Consider the following 25,161-nt stretch of genomic DNA (forward strand, 5'->3'; position numbering starts at 1 on the left):
ATTTCTGAGTCAGTGTTGTGTAATCCCTTGTGTGTTACTAGTTGTTTGAGACTGGGAGGTTGTCTATAAGCAAGTACAGATCTGCCACTAAGGGCCTTGGAGAGTGGACTGTTCTTTCAAGGATGGGTTGGAGATCATTTATGATGCATGTGAATGGTCTCAGTTGTGGACTAAAAATGACAACTAGTAACGTACAGTCATTTTTCTCTTATGGACCTATCCTGCATTAGTTTACTTCTGGGTATATGCCTTGGTTTGTTAATTTGTTCCTTAATCTTATTGGGTAGGTATTGTAGTCTGAGAGATGCATCATGTAGATCTTTGAATCTGGAGTCTCTCTTTTGTGGGTCTGAGCAGGTGTGATTGTATCTGAAGGCTTGATTGTGAACAATAGAGTTTGTCGTGAGTTTAGGATGAAAGCTGGAAGCATGCAAGGAGGGGTATCGATTGGTGGGTTTTCAGTATAATGTGGTGCTAAGATGTCCATGTTGCAGTTTTATAGTGGTATCTGAAAAATGTACTTGTTGTGTAGATTGTTCCAGATGTTAGATGTTTGGATAAAAGTTATTGAAATCCTGGTGGAATTTCTCTATGGATTCTTTTCGATGGGCCTAGATTAGAAAAATGTCATCAATGTATCTCAAATAGAGGAGTGGTTTTCGGGTGCAACAGTTAAGAAAGCATTGTTCTAGGTCAGCCATGGATGTGTTTGCGTATTGTGGAGCCACGCAAGTGTCCATTGCAATTCCATTGATCTGGAAGGCCCTGTGCCCTCCTGTTTTATTGTCAAAGGTGAAATAGTCGTGTATGAGTACGAAGTCACAGAGGATGGTGATTTTGTGTCTGTGTTCTTTGTCTTAAATGGTATTTATGATAGCTAGTAATCCATCCGTGTGGGTTCTACATTCACTGTAGCTAGGATGATGTCATTTGGGAGACTGTATGTGAACTGAAGCTTCCTTAGAATGTCTGTGGTGTCTCTTATGTTGCTAGGTGCACTGGTGGCATATGGTTGGAGGATAGAGTCCAAATATCAAGATATTTGAGATTTAGACGATGTATAATGGTGCAGGATGGATGGACCTATTTGAATAGCCTGTCCTCCCCAAAGACATTGGATCCAATCAGTTTCCAGAATGCCCTTGGGGTTTTCCAGCTGATCTGGTTGGTGCTCCTGCTGAAGCCCAGGTTTCCCACTAGGTTCAGAGGTGACCTAGGTAGTAGATATCATCACTCATAAATGCCCTCTTCATTGTAGAGCCCAATCCTCACCATGTTTTATGGAAGTGTTGAGGACAATGAAGCAATTAAGAAGATGGGGTAGAGACCAGATGGAGGAATGAAGTACAACTTGGCTGAAATCAGAGAGATGTCCAGCAAATATTGTAATTTACTTAAAGCAGACAAAAGAGGTTGCAATATAACACCAAATCGATTAATGTGGCCTCCAACCGACAGTTTGAGTTGTCCACAGCCTTACAAATGCTGGACAGATACAAACATTATAACCAAATATAGAGAATTGCAACAAACTGCCAGCCTATTTCAGATCCAATATTTAATGCATCCATCAGGGCTTTGACTCCTTATTTATCCCAGTAGATTGGATTGAGCTGTCCAATGCACGATTAGTCAGGCTTTACTAGATCCATTTCAATTAGTAAGGCCTGAGGGTGTAGACAAGGCACTTGCATGATGTAAAGCTACTACCTTTTCTTTAGATCCTCGTCTAGCATGACTATTAAAATCTGCTAAGGATACAATGGTCAAATGGAGCATTCATGTCTCTCTTCAGGAAGGCCCTGTGCCCTCCTGTTTAAAAGAAACTATAATCAGCCCTGTTCTTAAGAAAACTATTTTGGTGACGGATGATTTGAGCAACTATAGACCCATCTCAAATCTCCCAATTTTGAGTAGAGGATGGTGGCTGATCAGTTGCAGGCATTCTTGGAAGAAACTGATAGTCTTGATCTATTCCAGTTGGGGATTTAGGCTTTGTCATGGTACTGAAAAAGCATTGTTCACCTGCAAGATGATCTCGTAAAACAGGGAGAGTGTAACCCTGTTAGTCCTCCTGGATCTTTCTACAGCTTTTGATACCATCAACCACAGTATCCTTCTGGGAAGGTTATCAAGTTTGGGGGTCAGGGACTATGTTCTCCACTGGTTCTTGTCCTTCCTTGAGGGCTGATCCCAGATGCTGCAGCTTGAGGATGCTGTTTCTGCCCCTTGGGACCTCTGTTGCATGCTTTTTCAACATCTATATGAAACTGCTAGGAAACATCATATTTGGGGTTCACTGATGCTGTTGACATATAGCTCTATCTCTCCTTTGCTTCATCTGCAAGTGATGCTGTACAAGTTTTTGAGTGCTGCTTGACATTGATAATGGACTGGATGAGGGCCAATAGACTGAAACTGAATCCAGATAAAAGCAAGATCCTAGCTATTTTATCAATCATTGAGTCAATCAATCAATCAATGACTCTTCACAACATGGCTACCTACTGAATCTGGCTGGTGTAAACATGAAAATGAGGAAGGAAATTTGTTTCAGTTCATTTTCCTTCAATTGATCCAAATTCAATTAAATTTGCAAAAATGCAAGGTTTTTGAACAAAAACAACTTTGATTTTTTTTCCTGAAAAATGTTCCAAATGAGGGGGTAGAATGTTAAAAAAATCATATGTCTGAGCAAATGGATTATGATCCATGAAAGCTCACACGGAGATATCTTTGCCATGATACTTTTGTTTTACTTCGGCTATGTGTATAAAGAACCATTTAATCTTGTGCAGTGGTGAGAAAACTTTTGAAATTCCTGTGTCATACTTGCAACAATAAAATAAGCAAAGATTTACATCCCCGGAGGGGAACATATGATGGATGGAACAAAGGGCTATATCCCTGAATATGACATCTTGTTTGCTTTGCTTCTTCAGAAGATGGATATTGCCTGGTGCTTTTTTTTTTTTTTAAACATCTCTGTCAGGTGAACTGATGTAACCTCATGAATGCTCCATTGACATCGACATAAGAGAAAAATCAAGGGAAAATAAGCCAGCATACAGTCTAAGACTGCTCAGAGCTGGCAGTACAGAGGAAGTAAATGATACATGGGATTAATAGAATGTTGATGAGAAATTTGAAGACGAGGTTCAGGGAATTAGTTTGAGAAGCAGGCTGATCTTTTATGACATAACTAATTATGCAGGCAATAAAAAGACATTACATTGATTAATTGCTTCACCTTCTTGGTGGGAGGCTTGATATGCAAAGGCGGATGGGCTTCACCTCAGACGACAGGGACACCGGCCAGCCTACACCTGAATGAAGGGGCTTGGTTTATAGTGCTCTCATGGGAGTGTATTTCAATTTGGGACAGGGGGACCCACAGCAAGTTTATGGGATTACCTAATTATTTATTAAATGTTCCGTTTGTTGCCCAATTATAAGGCGTGAATATAATTTTTTTTTCCTTTAAGAAATCTGCACAGAGTTGGAATGAAAGGGATGTCATGTTGAGCATATGGGAATGAGACAAAAGTCAGATTCTGTCTATTCTGTCTGTTCCTAGCTATAATTAGCTTGATCTGTGTGAAAAGACAGCAAAATGCATTTTTAGGGAAGAAGAGGAATGGGGCAAGCTTTGAAAGTACTTGATATTATTTGGTTTTGGAAGCTCCTTAGATGTAGATCTAGGGATCTGCAGGTAACTCTAGGAAAGAATCCAGTGTGAAACACTGGAAATCTTTTTCTAGACAATATTGAGGGAACTGGGCTAGTTAGATCAAATGTTTGAATAAATGCAAGGCATCTGCCCATGTTCCTCTTTCTGCAGTCCCTCAATCTTGTAAGATGTTCTCTAAAGATCAGCAAGTTCTCAGTAGTCAGAGCTTCTAATGTAAAGAGACAGAGTGAGTTTTGAAAGGACGAGAGATGTGAAGGATATACACACAATTCCTCGTCTTCTTTGATTTTGGCTATCCCAAATTCCAGTGCAGAATTTGATAGCCATGGGAGATTCTACAACTCCCACAAGAGTGAAAGAAGAATAAAAAGGGTTCCCTCTCCTCACTTAAGGTTTATTATGTCCATAATTCTTCCTCCTGGAAAAGCAAATCATGTCCACCAAATTGGCACAGAAGAACTAGCTGACTGTAAGGAGACAAATAATCCAACTCAAGTCTTCAAATTGTCGAACTTCCTCAAAAGAAAGGAATGGTACTCCGGCTTTGATCTTCTAATGTGTGCAGTTTGCTCTTATTTCCTCCTCCATCATCCTTCTCACGGTTGTGACGATGACTTGAGAGCACCAGGTTCTCATCGGCTCTCACAGATGGACAAGGTTATGGCCATTTCTTGTGAAGATTAACATCTTTAGAAAAGAGTGGTAAGGTAAAAGCATCTGGGGATGTAGAGTTCCCTGTCTTTGGAGATCTAATACCAAATAATGGGCCAATTGCTTGTGGAAATGCTATGCTTTTCTTGCTCAGGTTAGGGATTTGTACAGAAAACCAAATACACCAGGAGACCATGAGTTTCCAACAAACTGCTCTCCGGAGGAAATCAAAGCTTGGCAAGCAGCACTTCAGGAACCACTCAGGGTATCGGGAAATGTTGCAGAATACAAGAGCATATTTTTAAACTAGAAAAAAAAGTAGCCTCCTGTCAATAATTAATTTATGTAATTCATGATCACAATAGGAGGTGAGGACCATTAACTGAGATTGCTTTAAAAGGAGATTAGACAAATCTATGGAGGGTAAAGATCTCAGTTGCTATTAGTCACACCAACAAGCACCAAGTGGTAGGAAGGGGGTAGTAGGAGTGGATGTTGCCATCACTCACTCTCTGGGTTTACCACAGTGGGAATCAGGATGCTGGACAAGAGAGATCAGCTCATCCAGCAAGACTTAGTTCTTAAGAAAGTACAACTATATTTGGAAATACTTTAGGATCATGGTTTTCAGGACGATAGTACTAGAATTTAAAAAATCATTACTTCTTCCATTGCAAGAGTGAAAAAAACAGAACATTCTCCTCCTCGGCAAAGATAGCAAAATACTTCCTGGTAGTATACATGAGAGATTTTGCACATAGGAGAACATTTTGTTTTTGGTACAACTTGTGCAAACTTACACTTGCTGTTGCTCCGCTTCATTCACAGAGAATTAGAAGGAGCTGTTTGCATCTTCTTGAGCTACAGTCCTCTCCTTCTGGATTTGCTCTGTCTGTCGGCTTTGCTTTCCAAAAGAAAAGGACATTGTAAGGCATCTGCCCATGTCCCTCTTTCTGCAGTCCCTGGATCTTGCAGGATGTTCTCTAAAGATCAGCAAGTTCTCAGTAGTCAGAGCTTCTAATGTTCCAATGTTATTAGATGTCTTAAAAGAAGATTTTAACATGGAAGTTAATGTATTATAATGGATCATCTGGGTTTTTTTTTAGGTTATGGAAATTATATTTTAATTGTAATATATTGCTGCTCTTTGACTGTAAATAAACTATTGATTGATTCCTGAACCCCACCAGCTGGGCAGACAATGGGGCTGGTCAAAGGGCCTTCTGTCAGAACTGCCGGGTCCTTCTGCATCATCTTTACAACTTCAATGCCCACGCTGTCCAACAGGAGCAGTGGCATCTACTCCTATCCTGCTGTGGCACTGATGACAAACGTGCCAGAGGAAGAGACTCATGATGCTCCAGCAGGAACAGAAGAGTAAATTCCAGTGCAGTCCAACTCACTGTCAATAAAAGGTTCCTGACCGGGGACAAGATTCATCCTCCCCTCCTCTTTTACAAGGCCGAGACTCTCAAGATCCCCCATGGGGTTAGCTCTGAGCCTCTCCTGAAAGAACATTCCCTAGGGGCTCAGTGCAGGGAAACCAACCCCCAAGGAAGCTCACTGAGAGAGCGAGAGCCTTTGTTTCTGCTCCTGCACACCAGTCTGGAGCAATAAAGACTGCTGGTGATTTCATTTGCAACTGGAGCCTATGGAGTTGCCGCGGAGATATTCTGCAGCCTCTGGCTCCACCAGAGGTAGGGAGGTTGGGACTGCTGGTGCTCACAATGTCTTATTTCAAGAATGGAAGGAAGATGTTCCAAAGTTATCCACAGATGAGCTTGCAATAAGTATTCTTTCAAAAAAGAAAAAAAAGTGCTCCAGCAGAGGTGAAAAGATTAAACAAGCTAGCTTTCTCTGGACCAGATAAGCTAGGAATTTAGCATTACCATTTTCTCTGATTACTATCTTGTGCAGGTAATTATACTTCTCCTTTGCACATAATTAAAGGAAAGGTTGATTTCTATTCATTCTTCACAGTGGTAAAATTATCAAGTTACTTCTCAACTAATTATTTTCTGTAGCATAGCAGTGTAGCAGATTCCTGTCACATCCCATTTAGCAAACACAAAATAGCTCTGAAACAGACTTCTAGCAGTCTGGAAGTTTTTAAGGCATTAATTTGTAAGGGGGGGGGAATCTTTAGATGAATACAATCCCATTTGCAAATTAATTTCCTTTTCAAGAACAAAATTGGCATGCTTTTATCTAGTTCACAATCATTTGTCTTTTAAGCCATCCCTGTTTTTTTTTTAAATTACAGTTTAACTCATTCAGATCTGTAAAGATGGCTGTCTGAAATATATCAAGATAAGCTCGTGCATCAAGATAAACATTATCTCTTTGCTTGTAGCAGCTCTTTTTAAAGGGAAAAAGGATGGAAATATGTTTAATTTTGCTAATGTTTTGGAAGAAATTTTTAAGGATGAAACGAAGGTTGTCTCTTCACCTGTGTGCCTGTGAAGAAGGTAGTTTCAATCAAAATTACAGAATTACAGGTGTAAATTGCATTTTGACTTATTTTGCTTTTACTGGTGAGAATGAAAAATGGGGAAACTTTTCTCCCTACTCTGAGAAATTTTGAGTTTTGTGCCCTTTTATTGGCATTGAGCAGTTCATGCAAAATTCGTGCAAAATACAATCATTTTGTGAAAAAAAAACACAAGTTTTAACACATCATACTTGGGGAAAAACCACACAACTTAATCCTGCTGCTGATTAAAAAACCCTGGCATTTCTACTATCATGCAGGGGTGAAATATTTTGCAGCAGTCAATTTTTCTTTTAGTGAATGTCACCCTTTTTAACTGAGGATGAGAAAAGCCTCTGTTATATCTTTCCTCAAAATACATTGATTTTCTTAACAAAACGAGGAACTGTTTTGGAAGTCTGCTTCTGGATTGAGTACTGCTTCACTTTCTCTTTTTGTTGTACATACTGTACCTCTTTCTTGTGTTATCTACCTTTAAGTTGAAAGGACCCGACGGTTTTCAATCGTATAGCTGTTAAGGTCGCTACTAACCTTTACCAGGCTAAGGTAAAGGCTGCAAGTCGAACATACCTCGCGAACCGGATAAGCGAGGCATCCAATCAGCAGGCGGAATTATTCCGTATAGTACGTGACCTATCCGGAATTGGCCCGGGTGATAGGCCTCCCCCTAGTTTTACACCGGACCAATTTGCAGCATTTTTAAAATCTAAAGTGGAGGCCATCCGCCGGGACCTTTCCCCCTTTTTGAATACAGTGAGTCGAGCAGAGATGTCCAGCGCCCCGTCTTGCCCGGTTATTTTTGATTCCTTTCGGCCCGCTTCGCCCGATACTGTGGCCAGGACGCTTGATCGCTGTCGTGCCACCACCTCCTCTTTGGACCCTTGTCCGGCCTGGCTAATCAAGGCAGCCAGGCCTTTAACAACGGAATGGGCTACTGTAATAATTAATGCGTCTTTCCTTGAGGGCAGATTTCCTTCTGCCCTCAAGGATACACTCATTAGGCCCATAAGAAAGAAACCTAGTTTGGCGGCGGACGAAATTGGCAACTATAGGCCCGTCGCCAATGTTTCTTTCTTAAGCAAGGTAGTCGAGAGGGTGGTGGCCGATCAGCTTCAGGCGTTCCTGGAGGAAACTGATGCCCTGGATCCATTCCAGTCGGGCTTCAGGCCGCGCCACGGAACAGAAACGGCATTGGTCGCCCTGTGTGATGACCTATTGAGGGAGGCCGACAGGGGCAAAGTGTCTCTGCTGGTCCTCCTCGATATCTCAGCGGCCTTTGATACCATTGACCACGGTATCCTCCTGGGGAGGCTCGCCGAGTTAGGAATAGGTGGCCGGGCATTTGCTTGGCTCCGTTCCTTCTTGGAGGACCGTCCCCAGAGAGTACAGCTTGGGGAGACTGTCTCGGCCCCGTGGAGCCTCAATTGTGGGGTCCCACAGGGGTCGATCATCTCCCCAATGCTGTTTAACATCTATATGAGGCCGCTGGGGGGGGTCATCAGGGGGTGTGGGGCTCTGTGCCATCAATATGCTGATGACACGCAGCTCTACATCTCCTTTTCACCAACTACAGGAGATGCCGTTCTGTCCCTTCAGCGCTGCCTGGAGACTGTACGGGAATGGATGCAGGAGAACGGGCTGAGGCTGAACCCGGACAAGACGGAGGTACTGAGGGTGGGCGCTCCCACAGCTGGGGATTTGGGAAACTCCCTCATTTTTGGGGGGGTGACCCTGCCTGCCAGCAATGGGGTTCGCAGCTTGGGGATACATCTGGACCCGGCCCTCACCATGGAATCTCAGGTGGCGTCTGTGGTCCGTACCGCATTTTTCCATCTTAGGCGGATTGCCCAGCTGCGACCCTATCTCGACGTGGGGGCTCTCACTACTTTGGTACATGCGCTTGTAATCTCAAGATTAGACCACTGTAATGCGCTCTACGTGGGGCTACCTTTGAGGCTGCTGCGGAAACTACAGGTGGTGCAGAATGCTGCGGCCAGATTACTTAGTGGAGTGAGAAGATACCAACATATCTCCCCCACCCTGGCCGCGTTGCATTGGCTGCCCATCCGATTCCGCATCGACTTCAAAGTATTGATGCTTACTTATAAAGCCCTAAATGGTTTAGGACCTCAATATCTGGCGGAACGCCTTCTCCCACCAAGATCTACCCGGGTCACTCGTGCGAGCCAGGAGGTGAGGCTGAGGAGCCTGACGCCGAGAGAGGCCCGGAATGAGAAGACCAGAAATCGGGCCTTCTCGGCGGTGGCTCCTCGCCTATGGAATAACTTACCTCCTGAGATCCGCGCCGCTCCCTCGCTGGGTATTTTCAAGAAACAATTAAAAACACTTATGTATAGGCAGGCCTTCCCAACAGCTAACCCCTGACGATCTTTCTCTTTCTATATCATTTTGACTTTTATTTTTATTAATTTATAATGTTTTTAGATTTTATTGCTGTGATTTGTAAGCCGCCTAGAGTGGTCGAATAAGACCAGATAGGCGGGATAGAAATAAAATAAATAAATAAATAAATAAATAAAGTAATTTGGGGAAAAAATGACAACATCTTTCAAGTATGGGATCACATCAGTATTTTTTTTTTAATTTTTTGCTGATATCCAGTGAATGTTTGATCTCTGAATTTAAGGTAACCATAAATTGTAGAAGAGGGTCCGTAATTGAAATTTGGAACATGTGTGTCCAGACTCTGATATACGTGCATTGGTATATTTATCCTCGGTCACCAATGAAATGGATAAGCAGGACATATGCTAGTGAGGTTTTTCAGAGGTTGGCTTCAAAGGGAATTTTATAGACCCCAAAGGCCTACTTCAAATGGGAATTGATACAAATTTGGATAATTCATAACACACATGGAAAAACACGTCTGTCCCAGAATTGGGAGAGAACCTTGTTTCTTCCACTTTTTAGCAAATAAATATAATTCAGACTTCCTCACACTTCCTGTTCAGATTAAAACACACTTTTACTTTACAGTCTTCCAAAGGACTGCATTATAAAATCTGCAGAAGTACACAGTCTAAAGTTGATATGGTGCACATCTAGAAATTGTATCTTATTATCAAAAATAAGATATACATATGTGTATTGGGGAAGTTGCATGTAGAAATCAGAAAGGTTAGTTTGTGTATGTGTTTTGAAACAGTAGTTCCAGAATTCCATTGTTAGCATAGACCTTGGCCTTGTTGGCTGTGGGAGTTTGGGAGTTGTAGTCCAAAAAGTAGCTTTTTCCATCAAAAATTAGTCTATTCTGGGAAAATCAATTTCAAAATGCGTATGTTAAAGCAGTGGTTCTTAACCTTTGTTACTCGGATGTTTTTGAACTGCAACTCCCAGAAACCCCAGCCAGCACAGCTGGTGGTGAAGGCTTCTGGGAGTTGCAGTCCAAAAACACCTCAGTAACCCAAGGTTAAGAACCAGTGTGTTAAAGAATGCTTCATACAAGAAGAAATACGCTTTATACTTTTTCCAATGAATTTTCAGATTAATATAGAAATTGATATCATGTTCTTATAATCAAATGCATGTAGAACTAAAACAGAATAGAAATAGATTGACTTGTGTATCTCTAATGTACTGTGACTTTAGTATTCAATCAAATCACAAATATCTTTGCCAATAATGGACCATAATGCCATCAGCATTGAAAACCTTTCTATATTGAATCCATGCTTTTGAACCTGACAGTAATTGCTTGATTAATCTATTGATTAAGACTATGATTAATACTTTGATCCAATTAATGCTTTGAGCCCTGCATTTTTAATCAACAATAGCTTTAAATAAGAACTGCATAAGGGATGGTTCTCTGAAGCCAATGGGAGTTTTACAGCAACTTGGTACATGTCATTCAGTAGACATTTTAATTGAAGTCAAACTTTGGTTTGATTAGATCAGTTTTAAATGAACTAATCAAAGTAGCCGAACTAATCAAACTTGAAGTTTGACTTCAGGAAAAAAAAAACCTCAGTGAGTACTGAATTAATCCAAGCCAACCTTAATTGAACTCCTCCAAAGTGCATATTCAACTTCTGGTATTCACTGAAAGTACTAGTGACTAAAGTGTCTTCCTTAATATATTTCCATACTAGGGCCCATTTCCTCCCTTTGCCATTGCAGGAGTTGGGGGATCAATGATTTCACACTTCTACAGAAGACAGTCTTGGGCAAGAACTGGAGTCGTGATCTTTGCTCTCCAGAGAATGTCCACATTTGGAATATGAAGAATGCATTCATCTTTTCTAGTGATTCAGATTTTCTCAACTAAGAAAGTAATGAATATTTGCAGTTTTTCAAATACTTGACCATAAAATTGTGTCTTGATGCATTTCAAGAGGCCTGTTTAAATAAACGGTGAAGAGCTGCAAGATTTTTCACTCCTGCATGAGAGAGAGAGAGAGAGAGAGAGCTTTTGGGGGGGGGGGGAATTAGTATAGTGTTAGCAAAAAGGGCTTGTTATGATTTTTTTAAAAAATAAACAACTTTGCATTTTCTGCAAAAAAAAAAGAGAGAAAATCTTTGTATCTTGCACAAAAAGAGACACAAATCCTGTTGCATAGCTATGCCAGCAGAAGGAAAAAAAGTGGAAGTCACTGGCAAATTAATGAGCCCCTTCTCAAACTTTTCATGTGTCTACCATCAGTAGTTGGGTGGTTTAGTGCAGGACTGAGAATCCAAGTGGCAAACTCCTGATTTAGAATCAATTTGTGGCTACAAATTAAGCCATTTCCCTTCCTCCTGCATAAGTACACAACAGGATTTTCACTCTTAGTAAAAAAGAATGCAAGCTTTCCCCCACCCAACACTTCAACAGATTTTATATAAAATGTGAAAATACACATGGAGTGGGGAGCTACTAAATTTTTCATTCTCACACGCCCAAATACAATCACAGAAGATTTTAATCCCTGGACGTAACATGGTGAGACATTTGGGTGACAAAACTTCAAGTCCAGTAGGATTTCCCGTATCTCGTCTGAAAGCAAGCTAAGAAGTGTTATATTTTGCAAGGATTCTACAATTTGTACAGGTTAAGATACCTCTGTGCGAAGTGGACTGGATAGCTCAGTAATTTAGGCATAGGCCTGCAGAGTCAGAGGTTGGGAGTTTGATTCCACTCTGTGCCTCCACAGAGTGGCTGAGTACAGCCAGCCTGGGTGGCCTTGGGCCAGCTGCACAGTCCTAGGACAACCCCAGAAAGAATGGAAGGGTAAACCACTTCTGAGTATTCTCTTTCTGGAAAACCCTGTGTATATGTGAAGCACATATACACAGCAAGCAGAGAAAGACTGAATCGGAAGAAAGATGCACCCCCTTCCATTGTTTCAAATCCAAAAAAATTCTACACAAACCATACCAAAATACAGCTGTTGAAAATTATCAGTAATGAAAAAATTCCTCATCTTTTTGTGGGTCAGGGGAACTTTATGTGATTTCTGGGAGTCCTGGAACTATGAAAATCCCATCCCTAGCACTGGATGTTCAACCAGTCACATGATATGCAGCCCATTAAATGGGGTGCACATTTGGAAATTCCCATTAAGTACCACATGACATGTGGTCATGGTGTTCTGTGCAATTTTCCTCCCCACAACCTGGTTCATAACATCCTCTACTAAAAGGAGGTGAGGATATTCTACTTCTTTGTTTTAGTGGGGGGGGGCACTCAAATCTCTTGAAAACATATCTTTAACATCACAATATCTGGCATTTCCAAAGGGTTTTTATTGATGCTTGAACTAATCTTTTCACTCTGCACTGCAAGAGCATCATCCATATGAATGGCTGTTGCAAAGAAGACACTTGTGGGTGGAAGGTGAAGAGTCGAGAAACTATTATGTGTGCATTTCACATCTGTGAACAAACTTGTTGCAGAAGACAGAAGAACTAACTACAGACATACATGACTTCTCTTCTCTATCCTTGATAACAATGTAACCTACGTCAGCAAGTATGGCCCTCTGTGGCAAAGCTGAAAAGTGCCGTAGCATCACCTTCTCTTCTGGCCGTTTGCTGCTGATGCATGGTCGATGTGCTTTTTCTAGACCTAAAGAATAAATGTGGGTTCCAAGAAATTGGGAATGAGGAAAATTCCGGTAACATATTCTTTAGCAAAGTAGTGCACAGCATGCATTTTGTGACTATACTTTTTTTAAAAGAGATAATTGATAATTGTTGTGAAAATTGAGACAGGCATGACAAGTGATTGAAAAGAAGCACTGAGCCAAAATGCTTCCTTAATTTTGACACTTTGTTAACGGACTGGAATGTGGGGTGTAGAAGGCTTTAGTTTTGCAGTTTGGAAGGACTGGGAGTAACATGAAGAGGGAAGAAATGTTAACCGCTCTGACTAGGTGGTCACTGTCACTCCCTGCTGTTGTTTCTTTAATGCTTCCCACCCATGAGGTAGGAACAATTTTGCTTAAAAAACAAAACAAAACAAAAAAGCAGAGGCATCTCCTTGCCGACAAAGGTCCACATAGTCAAAGCTATGGTTTTTCCAGTAATGATGTATGGAAGTGAGAGCTGGACCAGAAAGAGGGCTGACTGCCAAAGAATTGATGCTTTTGAATTGTGGTGCTGGAGGAGACTCTTGAGAGTCCCCTGGACTGCAAGGAGATCAAACCTATCCATTCTAAAGGAAATCAACCCAGAGTGCTCACTGGAAGGACAGATCCTGAAACGGAGGCTCCAATACTTTGGCCATCTCATGAGAAGAGAAAACTCCCTGGATGTTGGGAAAGTGTGAAGGCAAGAGGAGAAGGGGATGATGGAGGACGAGATAGTTGGACAGTGTCATTGAAGCTACCAACATGTGTTTGACCCAACTATGTGAGGCAGTGGAAGAGAAGAGGGCCTGGTGTATTGTGGTCCATGGGGTCACAAAGAATCGGACATGGCTTAATGACTAAATAACAACCCATGAGGTATGAGGGTGCAGGCAGGAAGCATTGTTTCCTGCTTCAGCCCTCAGTTTGACTTTGCTTCAATGCCAAATGACATTTTCCTGAGGATAAACCTAGACCAGGCTACACTGGTACACAGGATGGTGGGAATAAATCTTTCCTGCTCATACTGCAACATATTCTGTGGGCATGGAAGAAGCCGTTCTAGATACTGCTACCAAAACTAAACAAAAAAGGCATCAGTAAGTGCCAAAATGTGAGTGAGGATCTGGTTTCTTGAATAGTCATTTATATTGTCAGTGGGTGATACTGGAGAGAAAAGTGGGTGGACCACTCTTTTCTATGTCTTTCTGCCATAGGGTCTATGTGTTCACATGTGATTATAGCTTTCATAATCTTTGTGTTGTTTCCTTTCCATAATGTACTCTAATATAAGGAGGGTAAGGATATCATTTAGTCATTCTCAGAGAGATTTTGAAGTTGGTAGTGAGGAGAAGAGGGTATCCTGTAGACCAGTGATGGCAAACCTTTTTTGAGCCCGAGTGCCCAAACTGCCAACACAAAACCATTTATTTCAAAGTGCCAACACTGCAATTAAACTTGAATAGTGAGGTTTTAGTTTAGAAAAAACAACTGCCCTTGCACTGCAAGGGTTAAATGGTTGGTTTTTTTTTCCTAGAGGACATATCAACAGAGAAATACTTACCGGCCCTCCAATCCCCCGTGGGGCTAGACTGGTAGTGGCCGCCATTGAACCCTTCCGCTGGACCATTGCACCGGCAGAGAGGAGTGCTGAAATCCAAGATCGGAGGGTGGATATGTATTTCTCAATGGTGACTTATGGCTCATATGCCCAAAAGGAGGGCTCTTCATGCCAACTGTGGCACGTGTGCCATAGGTTCACCATTGCTGCTGTAGACCATCTTGAATGCTGCCATTGGTGCTGTCAACACTCAGGCTACCCTTTGCAAGGTAAAGCTTGGCATCCTTTTTCCTGCTGGCAAGTCAGATATGATGTGTGTGTTTTTAGCAATATTGAGCCATCTCGTAGTGTTTTGAATCGTGGATGCATAAGCACAACATCCCACATTCGTAAGCCAAAGGTGTTTTTTAAAGAATTTAATTTTCTGGGGTGTGGGTTACATAATTCTTGTGTCATTTTCTTTAGCACTCCATACAGGTCAACAAATGTCCTTTCATATGCAAGCAGTATATATGGGCCTCAAGCTGTAAGTCAGAGTGGATATTCACCTCCAGGATTTCCATTTTATCAACCTGGGTTTTATTTGCCCTAATTCCCCATTTATTGCTCAGATGTTTCTTTGCAGGCTCTGGTTCACTTCCATGGATGCTGAAGCATACAAATTGCATACCATATCTTGGCCATGCCACCGATGGAGTGATTTCTATAGTGATGCATGGGCTGCCTTGCTGAATCATTTTTCTGTACAATGGACGATAATGTATATGAAATGAGTGAGATTTGTGTAGGCAACAAGAAGGACTTGAAGCAATAGATTAGGCTCCTGCTGCTGAACTCCATGTTAATACATTGTCAGAACAACACAAGAAATGAACAGGGTGTTAATATAGTGACAGCCAACAGGAACACTGCTTGCATGAATTATTTAATATGGCATTGCAATCGCACAAATACTATCGTTGTGACAAGTTATGACCATGTGAATTTGGGCATTCATTATGGAACATGGCACTCCGAACACTCTTCCAATAACTATTATTATTTATGTAGCTACAGAATAGGCTGAAAAAAAAGTCTAATTTCAGATCTTGGAATAAACCTGTATTTCAAAGAATTCAAAGATGTGCAATATGAAAGAAACATAAAGCTTCGAAGACGTTTGGCCAGTTTGTTTTGGCTATATCTGCTTAAACTTTGAGAGGGATGTGCATGGCTCTTATGTTTCCTTTCATCCAGTCAAAAAGTTCATCTCTACTCCTGTAGAATAACACTAATGTTCAAAGTTTTCATGGAGTGAGCTGTTCCCTGCCCCGGGACATTCTAGGTTTTTATATGTGGGACTTGAGTGCCACTGTGGATAGAGTGTTGGATCAAGACCTGGGAGACTTTGCACTCAAATCCCTGTTCAGAAATGGAAACTCACGTGGGGTTGGGATTGGGGGTGGCAGCAATGGTACACCACTCCTTGAACATCTCCTGTAGTTTTAAAGCTCTGTATCACTGTAAATCAGAAGTGACTTGATGGCATGAAGTACAACAATACCGTATTTTTCCATGTATAAGATGCTCCCCCACTTTTCTAACCCAAAATTAAGAAATCTAAGTGGGGCTTAACAAGTGGAGGGGAAATCAGGGATCAAAGCTCTGCAGGATCACTTTGATCCCTGCTTTACCCTCCACTTATTTTGTTCTTTCCTCAGCTTACTTCCGTGTATAAGACGACCCTCAGTTTTTAGTCTAAAGATTTTAGACAAAAGTATAGTCTTATACAGTGGTGCCTTGCTTAACGATTGCCTCGCTTAATGAGGAAATCGCTATACAATTAGGTTTTTGCGATTGCTTTTGTGATCGCAAAACGATGGTTTAAATGGGTTTTTTTTATTTAACGATGATCGGTCCCCCGCTTTGGTTTCAAAATGGCCATCGGCTGAAAAAAATGGCCCCCCGCTGTTTTCTAGGATGGATTCCTCGCTTTACAGGCACTGAAAATTGCTGCCTTATGGAGGATCTTTGCTGGACGAGCAGGTATTCAGCCCATTGGAATGCATTTCAATGGGTTTTTTATTTCATTTGACGATGTTTTTGCTCTACAGCAATTTCGCTGGAACGAATTAACATCGTCAAGTGAGGCACCACTGTACATGGAAAAATATGGTACATGCAGGGCTGAAGCAACTTTTCTATTGTTTCCCTCTGCCCTCACTCCAGTCTCTGTCCAAGCATTATATAAACTTTGTCTCTCTGCATGTTGTGAATGTAAACTCCCAGAAAACCCAGCCATCATTACCAGTTTTCATGGCCCCAGCTAGCCAAGCGTTGGCCTCCTTCTGGAGATTGTATGCTGCAAGATGCTCAAAGAGTTGGCATGTCACTCAGAGTATATTGGTGGCTTTTGCTCATTTATCTCTTAAGACTTCTGAAAACTGCTATTCCATCAGTCTCAAATTTCAACAAAAAGCCCGTCCATGCTAATACAAAATTGCATTTAATGTGGCAGTTAAGACAAGAGAACTGAACCAAAGTGTCACACTAATAGCTGGCGCTCTTGGCCTTCGGAGCCTACACAGGTTTTCAGTTCTTTTCTTAATGTACAAGAAAGGCTTCTAAATGAGATCGTGATTAAACTAGAAAACAAACAGACCATCACGCTGGGTTCAGCCGCTGCTTTGACATGACGCCCTTAGTGCCTCACCAAAATGATTCAGAAAATAAAATAAAATAATAGAGTTGACTGTTGTGACATCAAAGAGGGAAAACATTCCTGTCTCACCAGGGCCTTTCATCATCTCAAACTATTTTTTGAGATCAACAAGGGAGAGGCATATCTTTCAAAGAGGGTGTGCTCCCTGAAATATAATTGTGACCGTTTTGCTTCTGTGTGGTCATCTACAGTTCACATCAAATTTAGCATGAAGGATTACCTCCTCATTTAGTGTTTGTGTAGTGGTTTGTTGCAGCTGTTTCTCAGCAGTATTTTTTGCAACCATCAGCTTGTCTGGAAAGTCACAAAGGTTCCAGTATCAGATCAAGATTCCAAAGGGGGTGTTTAGGCAGGAAAGCATCCTAAGACCCAGTCATGACCTCTGTTCCTTCCACAGGGAGAGGCATGGGAAGTCCACTTGTCTCATTGCCTTAACAGACCCACCAACTCACCTGTGGTGTTTCAGTACCTTTATTTATTAAAAAAGACTAAATGAGCATTGGAAAAGTAGTTAGTTATTCCTGCTGAATCACAGAGCAGATGCATTACTTCTATTACAGTAGGAACCTGCAGGTAAGAATGGCCCAGATTGGAGATTTCAGTGCACTGAATAACATCAGGATTAAGACTGTGGCATCAATACGAGTTGTCTGGATCAGATATTTTGCTCTTTAAGTTGGCTTGGACAGCAGGGAATGGTTTCCTAAATCTATTGCTTGGAGTGGTATCAGGATTAGGGCCACACTGCACATGAACTGGGCAAAGGTCCAGCTTTGGTAATTTTTTATGTGGTAGGATGCCCCTGGTTTTTCCAACTCCAAAAGGTGTACTCTTTGTGAGGACCCTGACCTTGACCCAGAACTTCTTGAGCCTTGACCATGACCTCAGAACTACAAAAAAAGAGGCAATACAGTGGTGACTCACATAGCGACGATAATCCGTGCAGCAAAAATCGCTGCAAAGCAATTTCGTCGCTATGCGAAAATAAAAAGCCCATAGGAATGCATTAAAACCCATTTCATGTGTTCCTATGGGCTTAAAACTCACCTTAAAGCGAAAATCCTCCATACGGCGGTCTTTTTTGCTGCCTGGTAAGCGAGGAATTGGCGCGAAAACACAGTGGGCAGCCATTTTTTTACCCAGTGGCCATTTTGAAACAGCTGATCAGCTGTTAAAAAATTATCGCTTTGCGATGATCGGTAAGTGAAACAGGGTACCGATCATCACAAAGCGATTTTTCCCATTTAAAACATCGCAATGCAATCGCTTTTGTGATCGCAAAATCTTCATCGCTATTTCGTCGTTAAATGGGGCACCCATTAAGCGAGGCACCACTGTATTAGGAACAGGATAGATACTGTGCCAATTGTTAATAGATACTTAGGTTTTTGGTTAAAAACCTGTATCTATTATATAAGATCAGCCAATGTTTTTATAATTTTGACTGTGTCTAGTATTAACAACAACAACAACAACAACAACAACAACAACAACAACAACAACAACAACAACAACAACAACAACAACAATAATAATAATAATAATAATAATAATAATAATAATAATAATAATAATAATAATAATAATAATAATAATAATAATAATAATAATAATAATAATAATAATAATAATAGAGGGAGGAAGTTCCCCAACAGAAAGCAATGGCAAACCAAACCAAACAAATCAAAACAAAGCTCCAGAGATTGACTTCTGATACTTTTCCGCTCAGCTCTGGTGGAACTTGACTAAGGAACTCAATTGTTTGTTTCTCTTTTTTTGTAAGTAGTCTTTTGTTATTTAGCTCATTTGCAGCAGATGAGAATCTCCATGGAAAAACTTTGCCCTTTTGCTGGAATACCTTGGGATTCCCTTTCATTTTGATTATTATTAGATTGATCCCTTTGGCTTTTATATCAGTGGAAGGCATAATATTACAGAGTCAGGAAATACAGCATAGAACAATGGCCAAAGCCTAACTTCAAAAGCCTTATATAAAGCCTTATACTCCAGCCTCTGGGGTAGAGATGGGAATAAACCTTGGTTTGCGGTTTTGTGCTGGTTCATATGCATGGCGCCACAGGTGCTATGCGTTCCCTTCTTCCACTTCCCTGGCCAATGACCCACTCACCCGTCAGAGCGCACTCCCCTTTTTCGCTGCCACCAGAAGATCTGTTCCTCTCTGTACCAAATATGACTATTAGATCAGTGTTGTCAAATATAACAATGTTTATTTATGGGCTTGTAGGTAAATCATATAAGAAACGCATGCATGGTCTTTTATTATTCATCCAATAAACATTGCTTGGATTACATTTATATCTGCTTTTGTAGATTCACTTTAATCATGGTATTCCTATATTCAACTATTTATTTATTTATTAGCATTTTTAACTCTTTCTAATCTTAACCCCACCAACTTTCCAAGTTCTTGTTTTCAATCCTTCCCTAACTATTCCTCTTAACTTGTTCAGTCTCTCTATATGTCTCTGGATCTTCTTATCTCTAACTCTCTCTAACTCTCTAACTGCCCTAACGGTCCAAAACTGTCTTTATTTCTCTCTCCTAATTCCATTGGTTCCACCCCTCCTGTCCTTTCATAGGCTCCCACACCAGAGCTCTAATCTGACGGACAGGAGTGATGTGTGAGCTGTCTGTCACAGTCTCCTTTTCCTCTTGCTCTTTCTTCTTTCCTCTAACAAGGAGGATGACTCGTTGCTTGTAATGATTTCTCTTGATTCAATTGTTTGTTGTTCTGAAATTCAAGCCATTCTGTTACATAGCATGTGTGCCTAAGAAAACTGTTTGACAGGTGTGCATGCTAGTGCCTACATGATTTGTGTTTAATGTTTGTAGAACAGGTATTAAAGCCTGAAACTGTGTTGACCTTTAAGTACGATGGAGATGGAGCATACCCAATGTCTTCTGCTCAGTCTGCTTCTTGAGCAAGCACAAGTACATTCACTTGGATGCATTGAACTGGACTCACATAATGGGAGACCCTGCCTTACTAGGGTAGCTGATTACACAAGTACTGTACACACCTCCTCATTCACCAGTGGCTGTTTGCAAAGACGGCATCAGTGGCTTCCCTTCCAGCAACCTGGCTTGCCCTGTCTGCCTATGCACCCGAAGATCAGACTAGGCTGCCAGAAGGGAAGCCACCACTGTTGGCAAAGTTGGAGGCAGCAGTGGCACAGTGGTTTAGGTATCTGGCTGTGTATAGAGAGGTTGGGAGTTCAATTCTCCACAGTGCCTCCTAGACAAAAGCAGGACTTTATGATACATAGAATCCCTTCTAGCTCTACAGTTCTAAGATGATGAAGATGAGTAGGAGTAATACTAAAAGAGGTTCCAAAAGCAAAAAATAAATAAATAAATTAAAATCCAGTAGAGTGGCTGTCATGTGGATCTCCTTCTGCAACTTAGAAACCATGGACAATCACATTTAATTTGGTACGTAAGCAGACTGTTTGATAGGTGCTTGAGTGAAGTTGATGCAATGTCTTTCCCAGTAAAATATGCATGGAATCCAAGAGGTGAGCAACAACTTGTAACAGCTGGTTTGCATTCATAGATTTAGCATGTCACCACCTTCCCCATTTACAGTGCAAGCTGCATGTTTAGCATTCTTGCTTCAGTGACTCTCTGGGCAGTCATTTGGAGCAGTGTTTGTATTTGCCTCTTTTGGTGGTGGTGGGGGAGAGGGTTATTTCACTTCTGGCTGCCCAAAAGGCCTGAGGAGTAAATGAACAGTTGAATGTAGCAGCTGAAAAGCAGCAGAGACCAAGCTGTGGAACAAATCACACGAAACCTCCACTACATTTCCTGATTTGCAGGTTTGTTCATGTAGCATCATAGTAAAATAACCTTCTTGAAGTTCTCTCTCTCAGTGTTCAGTTGAAACAAAGTTTGGGGCTCATTCCAAATGTAATTGGGATTTCAAGAAGCCTCAATAGATGAGTTACAAATGGATAATTTTCTCAGACAGCACTGAGTCATCATACCTTCTCCTTAAGAGACCTTTTGTGGACAAGTCAGGGAGGGGAAAGGCAACATGGAGAGAACATGCAGAGAAAAGGAATTTTAGCTACAGTGTGGAGGATTTTCCAACAGTCTATGAGACAATATGACAATGGTATTGTCTATCTGACTTTTTGTTTGTTTGTTTGTCTGTCTATAGCAAGACTCCCTTTACTTATGTCCACTACCATTTAAGCCCAACAGTGTAAAGTTAAGTGGCACTAGTTAAGATGTCAAGGCTTGTATTTTTTATAATTTTTTTTACACCAGTTGCATTTCTTGGCACAAAACAAAGAATAAAGCCTTCTTAATCACTGGGAAGATTCAGCACTGTGATTTAGGCCATTACACCTATGCTGCAGTATGTAAGTAACAGGATTTTGGTATATCCCTCCTATCTTCCACTGCCTCCCGGAGTTGTGTCAAATTCATATTGGTCGCTTCGATGACACTGTCCAACCAAATCATCCTCTGTCATCCCCTTTTCCTCTTGCCTTCACACTTTCCTAACATCAAGGTCTTTTCCAAGGAGTCTTCTCTTCTCATGAGATGGCCAAAGTATTGGAGCCTCAGCTTCAGGATCTGTCCTTCCAGTGAGCACTCAGGTTTGATTTCCTTCAAAATGGATAAGTTTGTTCTCCTTGCAGTCCAGGGGACCCTCAAGAGTTTCCTCCAGCACCACAGATCAAAAGCATCAATTCTTTGGCGGTCAGCTTTCTTTATGGCCCAGCTCTCACTTCCATACATCACTACAGGAAAAAACATAGCTTTGACTATGCGGACTTTTGTTGGCAAGGTGATGTCTCTGCTTTTTAAGATGCTGTCAAGGTTTGTCATCGCTTTCCTCCCAAGAAGCAGGCGTCTTTTAATTTCGTGGCTGCTGTCTCCCTGCAGTGATAATGGAGCCCAAGAAAGTGTGTGTGTGTGTGTGTGTGTGTGTGTGTGTGTGTGTGTGTGTGTGTGTGTGTGTGTGTGTGTGTGTGTGTGTGTGTGTGTGTGTGTGTGTGTGTGTGTGTGTGTGTGTGTGTGTGTGTGTGTGTATATAATAGCACTCTTTAAATATGACAAAGGTCATCATACAGAGCAGGGGCAAGATCTGTTATCTCTCATCCCAGAGTGCCAGACAAGTCATAAAGGGCTCAAGCTTCAAGAAGCCAGATTTAGCCTGAATATCAGGAAAACCTTCTTAACTGTTAGAGCAGTATGCCAATGGAACAAATTACCTAAAGAGGTGAATTGTTCCAGTGCTGCAACGCTGGAGGCATTCAAGAGAAAATTGGAGAACAATCTGTTAGATCTGTTTTGAATTGGATTTTTGCATTGAACAGGGGTTTGGACTTGATGACCTACTTCATTATTCTATCATTCTATCCCTTCTCTCTCTCTCTCTACCTTAATTCAGGGATGGAAACTTTACAGCCACTGTCACTGGCTCCTCACCAACAATTTTTGATGGTGTTCCTTGTTTTAAAGCAGAATTACAATTCTGAGAGATTTCTGGAAGTGCAATTTAGCTTTAAGATAAATTCTAAGAGCAATTATAAAAAAGAGAAATAAACTCTCTTTTCGCTTCCAGGAGGTGGTAGGTTTGGCAGCCAGAATAGCAAGAGTTGCTAAAACACAGGGCTGTTTGTGTGCATGCTGATCTATCAAGTCATCCTAAGCCAGAATGTCTCATTCAGCTTCATGCTGGAGGGAGTGAAGGAGATCAAATGTGGTCCTAACCATTTTTGAGAGACCAAAATCCAATTGATCCATCAAATCAATGTGATTTCCATAAATGTTGGCTCGCCCTTGAACGACTGACTCAACTATTCTTTATGGAACTAATAACAGAATTTAGGCATGAAGCTTTAACATGATGTTTAACTTAATGAATTTAAAACCTTACCTACCAATGTTAATCTAAACTAAATTAGGTTTTGGGATCCTCTAACTAAAATCGTAACAAATGAGGGCTTTTGTGCTAAGGTTACTCACAGCTTTTATGAAACTTTCTGAGGATAATGGGACTGAATTCAGCGTGAGATCTACATAGAGTATTACAGGTACAGAAATGAATGGACCCTGTTAGTCACACTCACAACTGAGCTGAATCCCCTTAATTACAGTGACTATACACTAGCTAGTACTTACGTTGAATTGAGTGTCTGACTCTGTGGATGACATTTCCTTCAGACACCTCACTGAGATGGGCACTATCAGCTCTTCTTTCCAACATGGAGCCACTGTTTGACATGTTCACCTTCCCAAAAAATTTTTATATGCAGAGCCTTAAACTTGCAGTTTGCTACATCTTTCATTTAATTCATTCCCTCTACATTATCAGTGTGCAGAACTAACTCAAATGTAATTTGCTTCACCCTAACAATCACTCTTATCGTCTGACTCTTCATCTTTCTCCCCCGTATGCTGTCAGTGTAAATATGCACACTGATGAAACGCTGTAGAAAAGTAACTTTAATATGATTGTGCAATGTGATTTCATCAATCACAGTCCTTTCTATAGTATTACTTAATCTTTGTGTATATATGCATGCATGGGCATCGGCATTTATTCATATTCGTACATCATTGCATCTATCTATCTGTTTATCTGTTCATCTATCCATTTGCCTATCTATTTCCTTCCAACGTACCCATCTTAATGCAATCACGTATGTTATTTCTTATATTATTTACAGACTCTTTCTATGAGCGCATCAAGTTTGCTTTATTCGTTTCCATGTATGTGTTCCTAATGTAGCAGGGGGAAGAACCACAAAATGCAGATCCATGAAACCAACTTAAATGGGTCTCTAAGACCACACAACTCTATACAACAATAAAATAATGAGAGATCTAATCATTCCATTCCCTAGATATAAACTGGGCACACGTCTGCATCTCTGGTATCAATATTTAGAAGTGAATCTCTTTTGACCAGAGAAATGGGAAACGGGCCTTTTTGGATCTAGAGAATTCTGTAGATCCATGGCCAATATTCTGTTTCATTGTCTGTGCACAGAATGCAAGTTGTGAAGGCAGCTGTGGCTATGTGGTGGGATGATGGTCACCTGACTGGCACTGTCCTAAATAGTGGCAGCTCCTTCTGCAACCTTTATTTGGTATGCAGCTGATCAGACAGGAGAGCGGCTCAAAAATTAATGCACCCTTGCCAATTTTGACAATCTGATTATTAATAATTGCTACCTGTCAGCTTCTGTTTCTGGGCCCATTGTTTTCCTTCCCACGAGTAGCAGAACTTGACGATTTTGCTGATTCGTAAATGTCCTTTCAATTGAGCAAAAGAAGAGTCGCTTCCATTGTTACTAGTAGGCAGTGAGAGAACTATGCTGGAGTTCAGCATGGTTCCTTCCGCGCCCCTTCTCTAGTCTCCAGCTTTCTTTGAAATCATCTTACAGATCCATATTTGATCTGGAGAGAGGACAGAGAAATGAACGGCTCAAAGAACAGCTGGATTGTATCCTCAGCATTGTCTTCTTGCAGGCAGCCCGCCCCTGCCGCGAGATAATGCTTCAAAAGCCGGTGACTGCTTGGATAAGGCTAAGGGACTTGTTGAGAAGAGATTTCACTTGTAAGAAAGGTGACTGTCTGCATAGAGACCAAGTGGCACTTTACTTCTGCAGAAGGTTGTAAATTCATGCAACAACATGAGTTCCTAAAGCCCCAGCACAAACGTTCTCCTGTCTCCAGAGCCATCTAACTTCTGTAATTAAACACCTGATTAGATTTTCAGAATATTCAGTTAGGCATCATAGAAAAGACTACGTTGAGCTTATCCTGTTGTGTATTGGTATTACAAAACCCAACTATAAAGATTAACATTGCATGCAAATTAAATATGTCTGGCATTCATTGATTTATGTCCAGTAGTTCCTTTGACTTAACAGAAAGCATGAAGCACTTTCCCTGTGCAAAGCCGGGCACCGAAATTTTGCCCATCCCTCCTACATAGTTACAGCTCTGTTCCATTGT

At 41.2% G+C, this 25,161-nt stretch overlaps 1 long non-coding RNA gene across 1 annotated transcript in view; it reads right to left on the bottom strand.

The window, feature by feature from the left end:
• The window catches only part of LOC144584457 (uncharacterized), an 855,455-nt gene that overhangs the window by 503,813 nt on the left and 326,481 nt on the right, over positions 1 to 25,161 (bottom strand). The gene's annotated exons all lie outside the window — the stretch shown is intronic.

This window comes from Pogona vitticeps, chromosome 11 (genome assembly GCF_051106095.1).
Source record: "Pogona vitticeps strain Pit_001003342236 chromosome 11, PviZW2.1, whole genome shotgun sequence".
NCBI lineage: Eukaryota > Metazoa > Chordata > Lepidosauria > Squamata > Agamidae > Pogona > Pogona vitticeps.